We start from the raw sequence: 12,534 nt of genomic DNA, 5'->3' as shown, positions 1-12,534 counted from the left end.
TGTTTATATCCTTCCTATAAGGATTAGGCCGCACCAACATCTTATACAATCTCAACATCACCTCCCAACTCCTATATTCCATGCAATGATTGATAAAGGCCAGCATACTAAAAGCCTTCTTCACCACCCTATTCACGTGAGTTCCTACCTTCAGGGAACGATGTACCGTTACTCCTAAATCTTTCTGCTCTTCTGTATTCATCAATGCTCTCCCATTTACCACGTATATCCTGTTCTGATTCTTCTTACCAAAATGAAGCACCTCACACTTATCAGCATTAAATTCCATCTGCCATTTTTCAGCCCACTTTTCTAAGCAGCCCAAATCCCTCTGCAATCCTTGAAAACCTTCTTCATTATCCACTATTCCACCTATCTTAGTATCGTCTGCATATTTACTAATCCAATTCACCACCCCATCATCTAGATCATTAATGTATATAACGAACAACAATGGGCCCAATACAGATCCTTGAAGCACACCACTGGTCACCGGCCTCCAACCTGACAGACAATTATCCACTACCACTCTCTGGCCTCTCCCTTTCAGCCAATGTTCAATCCATTTGACTATCTCAAAATTTATACCTAAAGACTGCACCTTCCTAACTAACCTTCCATGTGGTACCTTATCGAAGGCCTTACTGAAGTCCATATAGACAACATCCACTGCGCTACCCTCATCCACATTCCTAGTCACCTCTTCAAAAAGTTCAATCAGATTGGTCAAACATGACCTTCCTCCCACAAATCCATGTTGAGTGCTCCTGATCAGACCCTGTCTATCCAGATGTTTATAAGTACTATCTCTAAGAATTTTCTCCATTAATTTACCTACCACAGACGTCAAACTTACAGGCCGATAGTTGCCAGGCTTCCTCCTTGAACCCTTTTTAAATAACGGAACCACATGCGCAATGCGCCAATCCTCCGGCACTATCCCCATATCTAATGACATTTGGAAAATTACCGCCAGAGCCTCTGCTATTTCCTCCTTCACTTCTCTCAATGTCCTGGGGAAGATCCCGTCTGGTCTCGGAGACTTATCCACCTTTATATTCTTCAAAAGCCCTAAAACTACATCTTTTGTAATCTCTATATTCCCCATATTTATCCAATTTGCTTTTTTTTATCTCACATTTCCCAATATCCTTCTCCTTAGTGAATATCGAAGAAAAGAAACTGTTCAATATCTCCCCCATTTCTCTAGGCTCCACACACAATTTTCTGCTCTGATTTTCTAAGGGACCAATTTTGTCTCTAGCTTTCCTTTCACCATTAACATATTTGTAGAACTCTTTTGGATTAGTTTTCACCCTGCTTGCCATAGTTTTCTCGTACCTTCTTTTAGCTTTGCTAATTCCTCTCTTAAGATTCCTCTTACATTCAATGTATCTTTCAAACATCTCCTTAACTCCATGCTTCTTATATCTAATGTACGCCTCCCTTTTTCTTCGAACCAAGTTTCCAATATTCCTTGAAAACCATGGCTCTCTCAAACCTTTTGCCCCTCCTTTTAACCTAACAGGAACATAAAGCTTTTGCACTCTCAAAATCTGATCTTTAAAAGACTTCCATCTCTCTACTACATCCTGCCCATAAAACAAATTGTCCCAATGCACACCCTGCAAGTCCTTTCGCATCTCCTCAAATCTAGCTTTTCCCCAATCAAAAACCTCAACCCTTGGCCCTGACTTCTCTCTTCCCATAATGACATTGAAGCTGATGGCATTATGATCATTGGACCCGAAGTGCTCGCCAACACTATCCTCCGTCACTTGACCCATCACATTTGCCAACAGTAGATCTAACACTGATCCTTCTCTGGTCGGCACCTCTACATATTGTTGTAAAAAACTATCTTGCACACATTTCACAAACTCTAACCCATCCAGTCCTTTCACAGAATGTGTTTCCCAATCTATATGTGGAAAATTAAAATCTCCCATAATTACAACCCTGTGCTTATCACAAATATCTACTATCTCCCTACAGATTTGCTCCTCTAGGTCTCGGTCCCCTCCGGGTGGTCTATAATACACCCCTACAAGTGTAACCTCTCCTTTCCTACTCCTCAGTTCCACCCAAATAGCCTCCGTGGATCTGCCCTCTAATCTATCCTTCCTAGGCACCGCTGTAATATTTTCCCTGACAAGCAATGCAACCCCACCTCCTCTTGCCCCTCCGACTCTATCACACCTAAAACAACGAAACCCAGGGATATTCAGCTGCCAATCACATCCCTCCTGCAACCATGTCTCACTAATCGCTACCACATCACACTTCCAAGTATCAATCCACACCTTCAGCTCATCCACCTTTTTTACAATACTCCTGGCATTAAAATATATGAATTTCAGAGATTTCCCAATTTTTAATCCCTGTTTTCCCTCATCTTTAAGAACAACATTATTTACTTTTGTTGGAAAATAAAGCACTTTTAAATTACCGGATATTCTAGAAAAAAATGTTCCTGAATTGGAAGTAAAATTGAATGGAAAGCACTGCAAATGTTCGAAATCAGAAATAAAAAAAACCCCAGGCCTTTGAGTACTAAACAGAAAGGATAAATAAATCTGTGTGGCTGTCGGCATCTGGCCTGACCTGCTGCGTATATCCAGTTATTTTTTCTTTGAATTCAGTCTTTAGTTTGACTTCACCCCAAGTGGTGAGGTCTGAATTCAAGGCATCATGTAAGGTCTTTTTTTTAGCAACTGAAGCTAGAATGAAAAATAAAAACTATTGGAAGCAGATTACGAGTTAGACGGTCCATGGAAAGGGAAGGAGGAACAGAGTTAATATTTTTGGAATCTTTCTGATTGGGCAAAGATAGAGCAGAGAGAGAAAAAAGAGACGAGAGAGAGAGAGAAGAGAGCAGGAGGGAGGGAGTGGCGAGAAGAGAGAGAAAGAAAGGGAGGGGGAGAGAGAAAACTTTCCTTCATAGAAGAAATAGGCTCTAACACACTGGAAGTAAAATAGAATATAAATATGCTTTTGTACTGATATTTGTTAAAAAAATTCATTGTATTTCTTTCAGTATTTCCTTTCTATTTATTGGGACCCACTGCATTTTGTGGTTGTCTTTATTGTCAGCCCCAAAGCTGTACTAACTTTTGACACTGTAGCTATTTTCTGTCCATGGCCACTCCTGATTAGAGGGATCTTTCTGCTACTTTCAAATATCTATGTCAAAAAACCTTTTGAAAAGCAAAGGTTATCTGATCTTCTGGGCACAGTACAAACCTGAATGTCCCTGGCTTGGAACGTTGAAGGGTCAGATGTACCCACATTCAACCTCCAGCATGTAACTTACATCATAATAATGTGAAGGTCTTTCAAAGAACCATTTATACCACTGCAGTTCTAAAAGGGCACATGCACCATGAAGAGACTATGTTGTGAATTTAAATGCCACTGCTTTCTGACATTCAGGGATTTATATTGCATTCCTTTCCTGAAATTACCAGGGAAGAATATTTCAAAAGCTTCACTGTCTCTTCATGTTTTTGGGATGATTGAAAAGCCTATTAGATAGCTTTGTGATTTTAACTGGAAAAAAAAGATAGAAAATCTGTTTCTTTTCAAAAAAGTTCCAAATGTAAAATTTCATAATTTCTGTGCAAAGTTTATAAAAATAGTCCCATCAGTCCAATCTGTATTGACTTCTAGTAATCTATTATAAAATTATTCCTGCAAATGTTAAAAAGGTATATTTTAAAGATTTGTAAAACTTTTCCTTTATACTCAGCTTCTTAAACTATCTAACATGTCACAGGGATGCTTTATGGAAATCAATTTAAGAACCCTTTCTTTCTAAAAGCTTAATCTAGGGGGGGAAAAAAAACCTGATTCAATCTTCACACATCCTGTGCTGGAAGTGGAGCCCTCAATTGAAACCATCCATTTGCCTGACAGCAATAATTGAAGAGACTTGTTTCTTACGAAATATCAAAACCTGTTCCTAATACCGATAGAAGTTTTCTATTCTCTATGCCAAAAAGAACTGAATGCATTCTACCGTTGATCTTTCTTTTCCTCTCTTTTTTTTTGTGTTAACAATTACCATCAAGTCCTTCGGTCAACATACTCATTAAGATCACCTTGTGCATTTATTCGTAATAATGTACTCAAAACCAAATGCTTTTTGTATGAATTGCATTAAGAGGTTTGGAAGTTAAAAATGGGAAACAGATGATTTTATAAACAATTTAACGATAAGACACAGAACTACCTTTATGCTATGGGCACACGCATCAAAAGATATTTACTGAAAAGAAAGCTAAACTGGTAAACTGTCACCAGCTATTGATTTACTTAATGACATCCAGGAACAAGAAGACAAGCTATTTGTAGCTCACTGCCAATGTAACATCACTTGCTGTTATCTGCATTCAATCTGCACAGCTGCAGTAAATATACCATCTGGCATCTTACTACCATAAGGGAATGTCCCTGCAAACATGCCAAATAACCGTTTTGAATTGTGGAATGTAGCTTTAGATAAAAGATAGATGTTGCACAGATATATATTTCATGCATTAAAAAAGTTTGACTTCTTTATGTGAGAATAAATATAAATAAACCAATTGGCATCTTCTTTGGGAGGTGTTAGACATTTATGAAGGAGGTGATTAATGCGAGCTTTGCATGACAAGTTCCCCTATCAGTTACTTTTGTCCCTCAGCAAAATCAACCAGCCATCCACATGGAACTCTCCAGAAAAAAAATGGGAGGACAAGTTCAGCTAATGTAGTTTGTAAAGTCAACACACAATTATAAACACTGGCATCTTGTGAGTGATGAAATCCATTAGAAAACAATGTTCCTTTTAGCTAGGTAACATTGTGTGGAGATGGAGCACATTTACTCATTCCCCCACAATTTTGCATGAATGTTTCAGATGGTACTTGAGGCTATGTAAGAAAACCAATCGTGACTGTGTCTTGCAACCATTATCCAGGCAATTTTCTGAATGCCTACATATTCCCAGATCTTAATATAAACTGGCTGGTCTGCTACTTTTGCTTCCATGCACTTTTTAAAATGTCCTACCTGCATTAACCAAAACTGCTTGCAACTTTACTTCTTGGTTAAAGGTAAAAGTTCCATTATTGTCACCTACTAAATAATGTAAATTAAATTGTGTACAGTAATTAAATAAAAATGTGATACGATAAGCTCAGAATCTTCATGTCAATGTTTCTCATATTTTAGCTCAGTGCTTATGAGTTGCTTGTGTTCAATCTACAATCCTTAAACATGAGAAGCTCTATGATTAATATGTCCTAATTTTCAACATAGCACAAGAATGAACATGAAAGCCAGAGGTATGAAGGTTATATCGAATATAGATTATTCAAAACAGAGCTCTTTGATATGAAGATTTTAATGGAGAAATCTGCTGCTTCTTTCAAAGAACTTGAGGGTTGAATCGGTCAGTCTCTGAATTCTGTATGTTCACTCGCCATTGGCCATGGGTGCTAGTTCACTCATGACTGTTTCTTCTTTGGCTTGGCTTCACGGACAAAGATTTATGGAGGGGTATGTCCACGTCTGCTGCAGGCTCGTTGGTGACTGACAAGTCCGATGCGGGACAGGCAGGCACGGTTGCAGCGGTTGCAAGGGAAAATTGGTGGGTTGGGGTTGGGTGTTGGGTTTTTCCTCCTTTGTCTTTTGTCAGTGAGGTGGGCTCTGCAGTCTTCTTCAAAGGAGGTTGCTGCCCGCCGAATTGTGAGGCGCCAAGATGCACGGTTGGAGGCGAGATCAGGCCACTGGCGGTGGTCAACGTGGCAGGCACCAAGAGATTTCTTTAAGCAGTCCTTGTGCCTCTTCTTTGGTGCACCTCTTCTTTTGTCTCGGTGGCCAGTGGAGAGCTCGCCATAGAACACGATCTTGGGAATGCTTTCTGCACACAGCCAGCATTCCAAATGCAGCCCATTGAATGCATGAATCAGCAAGAATCTAAAATATAATTTTTAACTGTTTATAGGGAGCCTGAATTTCTCAAGAGGAACTCTTAAAGAGACCAGTTGCACAATGAGTTGGCAGAAGAAATTATAGGCACAAAGTCAATACCGGTATGTAACCCATCAACATTGGTGTACAACTGTAAGAAACAGAAGGTTTATGGCCGACATTAGTCTTCACATCTTCAGGTCACTTGCAATACACCAACAGACCTTTTCCCCCTTCTTTTTTTGGCCGTTTCTTGGAATGGAAGAATACTTTCTTCCATTCTTGTTTTATGGAGTCTGAGGCATAAATGTTGAAGGGTCACAGAGTTTTACAGCATGGAAATAAGTCTTTCAGCCTATCTTGTCCAAGTCAATCATGTAGTCAACCTAAGCCAGTCCCATTTGCCTGTATTCAGCAGACATTACTCCAAACCTTTCCTATCTATGTACCATCTAAATTATTTAAACATGAGTTGTTCATTGTTGTTATTCTGTGAAATTAAGATATCCCTGGTTGTGCCCCTTAATTTGTCTCAAAGCTTCTCCATGGCTGGGCTGTTTGTAACCTTTTTTTGTAACATTCAAGGTTACTTGAGAGAAAATTTACTTTCACAATTTAAAATTTTTAAAACTTATTTATTCTCTTTGGGTTTTTTTTTGCTGGTTGATTGAATTCCAGTTAACAGGGGTTTCATTGTAATTATATTTCTTATCAATTCATTCATATCCCTTGGAAATGATAGAGAGAGTTGTAGAGCAACACAAGCTACGAAGGGCTGAATTACTAACAGAGGGTTTTGTAGTAAACTCCATAGGCATGGAAATACAAAAGTTGCTTTTACCTTCACAGTTGATGGTTTTACTGTCATTACAACTGCAAATTCCAGGCCAAAACCTACACTCTGATCATAGCTGGTCCAGAAAATAGCCCCGTTAGTCTCAAGTATTTGAGCCTACAATTGGATTCTGCTCCTCTTTTGAAGTGTTTAACTGATATTTAAACAATGAGGCCAGTGTCACAGAATGGGGTTCCCAAACAAATATTGCACACAGAGCCTTTGTTTTCTAATATTCTGCACACCATACAATTACAGTAAACCATAACACAAATATATGGATTAACTTATTGTATGAACAAGAACAATAGGGTGGAAGATACAAAATACACGACTATGCTAGATTGAGAGAATGAATGAAAGAAGGACACTGAGGTACTGTTTGAAAGGGAGAAAGAGGAAGAAAGTATGCAAGACAATGGCTTAAACTGTGTGAAACTGAGATAGAGAGAACTTAGCAGGTAACTACATATTTGAGTTGGCGAGAAACTGGCTTGGGAGACAGACAAGACTCTGAAATAAAGTTTGAATGATAGAATAGCATACAGTGAAATATAATGGAAAAGTGTGAAATTCTGGTCACCACACTAAAGGAAAGATGCCATAGCAATGGAGAAGATGCAGAGAAAATTTAAAAGGATGTTGCATGGGATGGAGTGTTTTAGTTATAAGGAGAAGTTTTCCTGGAGGAGATTAAGAGAGAATGTGATTGATAACATTTGCATACATTTATGAGGGGGTTCAAAGAGGGTAGATGGCAGGAAACCTTTCCCCATATCAGAGGTGAATAAATTGGAGGACACAGGGAAGGGGTAAGAAATTTAGTGGGGATGCAAGGGGGACTCTTCTCACCCAGAGGAGAGTGAGTGCCCGTAATGCATTGGCAGTTAGGGTGGTGGAAGCAGTCAGTAACTAGATAAGTTCTTGAATAACCAAGCACCAGAAGGCTACAATGGAAGGAGATTCAGGTATTCTCCAAAACTCTGTTCAGCAAATAGCCAACTTCCTCCACATAGACAAAATGATTAAACCTCAGGAAGATTACAATGAAGTGTACGTCACTGGAAAAAGCTGAATGTTTAAAGAAAAATATTGTGACAATTACTGGAAACCAAAATATCATGAACCATGTAATTAATACTGCACTTAAAATTTGGAATGAATCCTCAGTGTTTTAGCCAAGCCCACGAGAAATTTGGAGAGAATTTCACCAGACGTACAGTAACTAAACTAGTCAATGTATGAAGTACAGTAAAAACCAATATCTGGAATTCAAGCAACCAGCAAAAAAAAAACAATCGTGGAATAAATTGGTAAAAAAAAGTTGAAAGTTTAAAATTGACACCCCCTAGCACTCAGTTCACCAATCCATGCAACACACAATCTCAAGTAACTGGAAAATTCACTTATTTAGCAACTACCAATCCCCATAGGTGCCAGATACTGGGGATTTTCCTGTATTCGTTTATAAACTTGACGAGTACCTGGAGCTTTGTTCAAATTGACAAAGTGGAAGGAAATTTATTAATATAGTATGGCTCCTGGGCTTATCCTCAACCAAAAATATGGTAGGTTTGATATTTTAATATATCCGGTTATCCAGAGGTCCTTAAGGATCAGATGAGCTACGAGAAAATAAAAAATAAAACTTCCACGCTTCTCCTTACCGGAAAAGAGCAAAACCTTGTTGGGAGTTAAATATTCCATCGAATGATATGGTAAAAGATATAATTAATGGAGCTTGGATCATAAAATACTTGATCAAGAACTTACCAGTAATTCATATGACAGTCTTCTCTGACAGCAGCAAAATGTAATATGAATAAGTACAGGAGCCCTTCACATAATGCAAGCATCAACCCACAACCAAAAAGGCTTATTAGCCAACATCAATAAACCATGGACCATTAAAGTCTATATTAATTTGTTGACTTTTGGTAATTCTGTCATTCGCTGGTCACCTCACTTCCAATGATCTTTTATCTTGTTTTGCTTGGGGTATTTGCAAAGAATCTGAGACAACGTAAAGAAGCTGGGTTCAAGCAGAGACAGAGTGAAAAAAAAAATTATTTATATGATGACTTTCATTCTCTCAGGATACCCCAATATGATTTATAACAAATAAAGGCATTTTAAAGAGCATTTACTGTTGGTAATGTAGAAAAGAAACAGCACCAGATTAAATATTTTAGTGCCTAAAGGAAAGAAAATTCACCAGGAGACAGGTAATTATTTTGCCTTGCTTCATCCTGTCTTTTAAGTAGCATGGAGTTTAATCCCCATCTATATGTTCTTGGTGGGATGTCCTCCAGTTCTATTGCTAATAAAGTCAAGACTGGACCTGTTAACAAACATTTCTACGGCTGATTCCACCTGCATTGAATTCGCCCATAGTTATTGAATGAAGATCTACCGGGACCAATGCCTGAAGTGGGCGCACAAAATCAGTGAACCGGCGCGGACTCGAAAGGCCAACATGGCCTGTTTCTGCTCCGTAAATGGTTATATGGTTATATGGTTAAATGCAAGTACTTTCATCATAAACTAATCAAAACACTGAATACAGGTATACCCCGCTTTATGAAATGAGAGTGTCTATACGGAACCATTCGTGAGCCGAAATGGTGTAAAGCAAAGTGATGACCATCGATTTCTATGGGAAAATTTTTTGAGCGTTCCCAGACCCTAACCCTAACCTACCAAATAACACATAAAACCTAAAAAATAACACCAAGGTTTATTAAAAGCAGGAATGATATGATAAATACAGCCTATCAAACAGGAATAATGTATGTACAGTGTAGTTAGGCTAATTCTTCGGAGGTTGGGGTGGGGGGGAGTATGATAGTACAGATTCTATAACCAATGTGTATATGTACATATGTGCAGATGGTAGTGTAGGATGACTGTGATTGGCTAAGAGTGTAGCCACACCTACTGGCAGGTCTTAAAGACCAGGTCATTCTGGATGGTCGACCTATTTGTGATATGCTCCAGTCTTTTAGTTAATAAAAGCCTTGGTTTGAATCAACGCGTCTTTGGTTCTTTTGACGCGCACTACAGGGAGGTACAGGAGACTGAGATGGAGGAGAGAGAGGAAGAGCTGCTCGGGATGCACGTGCAGCCTCTATAACACCTCGCTGCTTTCGTAAGAGCGAAAATCCTTTCATGAAAGCGAACACAGGTTTCTTCGTAAAACCAAATTTGCGTAAAGTGAGTATTTGTAAAGCTAGGTATACCTGTACTGTTAGGTCTGCTTTGTTCATGAATGAGTGAGTCAGACACCAGACTGAGTCGAAATCAAAGTTCTTTGTTCTTTATTACCGGATTGTAACACTTGCAACTAACAGTGTTAGTTGGAGAAGGCGCATTCTGCCGTTATCAGCAAGTGGTGTTTTTTTTATACCTCAGGATACGTACTTAGTAAATTATCATACCATGACATTGTCCAATGAATAAACTGTTGCTATCCTTCTCTGTTAGTCTGCTCACATCATTCTTGTTAGTGCCAAGCTTATCTTGAGTGGACAAGGTCACATCTGCATTCTGTTACTCCTTAGTACTGGGTGACTCCTTCTCCGGTCCCATCTCATGATGTTTTTACCTTACAATACTTAAATCAATTATGGTTTTTACACAGCCACTGTGAAAGGGGAAATTTTCGCAACTTTCCCAAGATGCAGGATGTGTAAAAAGTTCATGGAAATGAGTGACTCACTCCCATTGCAAAATTTTTTCTGTGGTAGTCCGAGGTATTTTTGCAGACTGCTTGCAGTCTAAACCGCCTGCAACAATGGGCTAATGAATACAATGTACACCGACGACGTTGATGCAGTGATGCTGTTCGTTGCACGCAAGGTCTATGTCTTGGACGACATTGAACGATGTCCAGCCTTTGAAATTACTGCGACTTGGGTATTTTAGTGTAAATGTCCTTCCTGTGTGAACGACCACTATGGAGGGTAAGTGTGAAAAATATCAACAGGAAATTAATGTGTAAAAACCATAATTGATTCCTTGAGCTCCAGCAATCTTGAGGCAGCCTCAGGCAATGGACATGACTGTGCTCCAGCCACAACCCCATTACCTGAAATGCAATCTTCAGACACTCGCAGAACAAAGACATGAAATGGGAAAAGTAACAACTACAAACACAGTCATAGGTTGATGAGAGGTATGAAGGACAAATTATTTCAGAGATAATTGGTTCCTTAGCCACTATTTGCGTTACAGAGAGATGTCTTTATGAAAAGTGACACACTTTATAAAGAGACAGCCTCCATCCATTCAGAGATGTTCCGTAATATCCAAGACCCAAATGGTATGGCTGCGTGTCAAGAATTATGAGTTTCTTTCCATGTGCTTTAACGTGTACCTTTCTCTCTCAGTCTTTATTCAGATGCCTGCCTGCTTTTTGCTTATACCTTGAAGGAGGTCCCAGGCCCGAAACGTCGAAGATATAACTTTACCTCCTATGGACGCTTTAAGGCGGGCTGAGTTCCTCCAGCATTCGATGACAATAAACTTGACTTAACTACATTAATTTATGATTGCTCCGACACTACAGGAAGCCCTGTTTACATTATTGTAATGCAATTTATTTTCTTTCACTTTGGTGTGTGAATATTTATTATCTACATTTTGCATTTATTATCTCTTTTAATTTAATTTAATGTAGTTTATTTTAAATAAAGTACCTGTTTGGCTGCAGCAAATAAGAATTTTGGAACAAATGTATAATACAATAAAGTCATTAACATTTTCAATCACAGACATTCCCTCGGTTCCCTCTAACCCTCCACCTTTCTGCAAATTAAATGCACCTGTTTTCTCTCCGTGCCATTTGAATGAAAGGCCTTTGACTTGAAACATTAACTGATGCTGCTGGACCAGCTGAGTCCTTCAACATTTTTATTTTCATTTCACGTCAGCAAGATTTTTTTGCTTTAGTTATAGTTTGAATCCAACCATTTAAGGGAAATTTTAATGACGCCACATCTATCATTCCAGGTTGAAAATTTCATAATTATTTGTATATTTACAACAAATAGAAAACTCATCGCCACTACATGGAGCCATGATTCGAGAGCAACGTACCCACTTTCCTCACGTTTATGGTTTGTGTGGTTCCGGCCATACACTTCCTATCAATGATACAAATAGCACCACCATTCCAACCTTATACCAATCATAAAGCACATCCCTCTTCTGATCCCATCCCTCTTACTAACCATGGTGATGTGATCTCTGTTTCACATGATACAAAATCAATTTTTAGGCCCTTATAAATCTCGAGCAAACTTTAACTTTCATCTTGAGTTTGCTCAAGGCACCATTGGAAAAAGGTACAGGAGCCTAAAGACGAGCACTCAACGGCACAAGGACAGCTTCTTCCCCACTGCCATCAGATTCCTGAATAATCAATAAACCAAAGACACTGCCTTACTTTACGTGCACGATTATTTTTACTTTTTATAGTGATGTTGACTTTTGGTAATAATATGACGCTGCCGCAAAAAAACCGAACGTCATGACTTGTTCATGACAAGAAATTCTGATTCTGAATATATTCCAAACAAATTGACATAGCTTGAGGCACTATCAAAAGGGATAAAGTGGAAGAAATACTTATCAGATCAGGCAGCATTTGTAGGGAGAGAAACAGAATCACCAGAGCCCTGTAAGATATTCATTATTTCTCCATAAATGTACAATTTATTTATAAATTTCTTCTTTGGCTTGGC

General features: G+C 38.8%; 1 protein-coding gene and 1 long non-coding RNA gene across 2 annotated transcripts in view; one reads left to right on the top strand and one right to left on the bottom strand.

The window, feature by feature from the left end:
* The window catches only part of sdk2b (sidekick cell adhesion molecule 2b), a 662,520-nt gene that overhangs the window by 412,105 nt on the left and 237,881 nt on the right, over positions 1 to 12,534 (bottom strand). The gene's annotated exons all lie outside the window — the stretch shown is intronic.
* On the top strand, positions 5,996 to 11,359 carry LOC138756642 (uncharacterized). Its single transcript, XR_011353219.1, has 3 exons — positions 5,996 to 6,077; positions 9,854 to 10,003; positions 11,179 to 11,359. It is a non-coding gene; the product is annotated as an uncharacterized lncRNA (long non-coding RNA).

The sequence above is a fragment of the Narcine bancroftii genome, chromosome 3, assembly GCF_036971445.1.
Source record: "Narcine bancroftii isolate sNarBan1 chromosome 3, sNarBan1.hap1, whole genome shotgun sequence".
In the NCBI taxonomy this organism is placed as follows: domain Eukaryota; kingdom Metazoa; phylum Chordata; class Chondrichthyes; order Torpediniformes; family Narcinidae; genus Narcine; species Narcine bancroftii.
The sequence above is the reverse complement of the archived record's forward strand: the minus strand, read 5'-3'. Positions and strand labels throughout refer to the sequence as shown.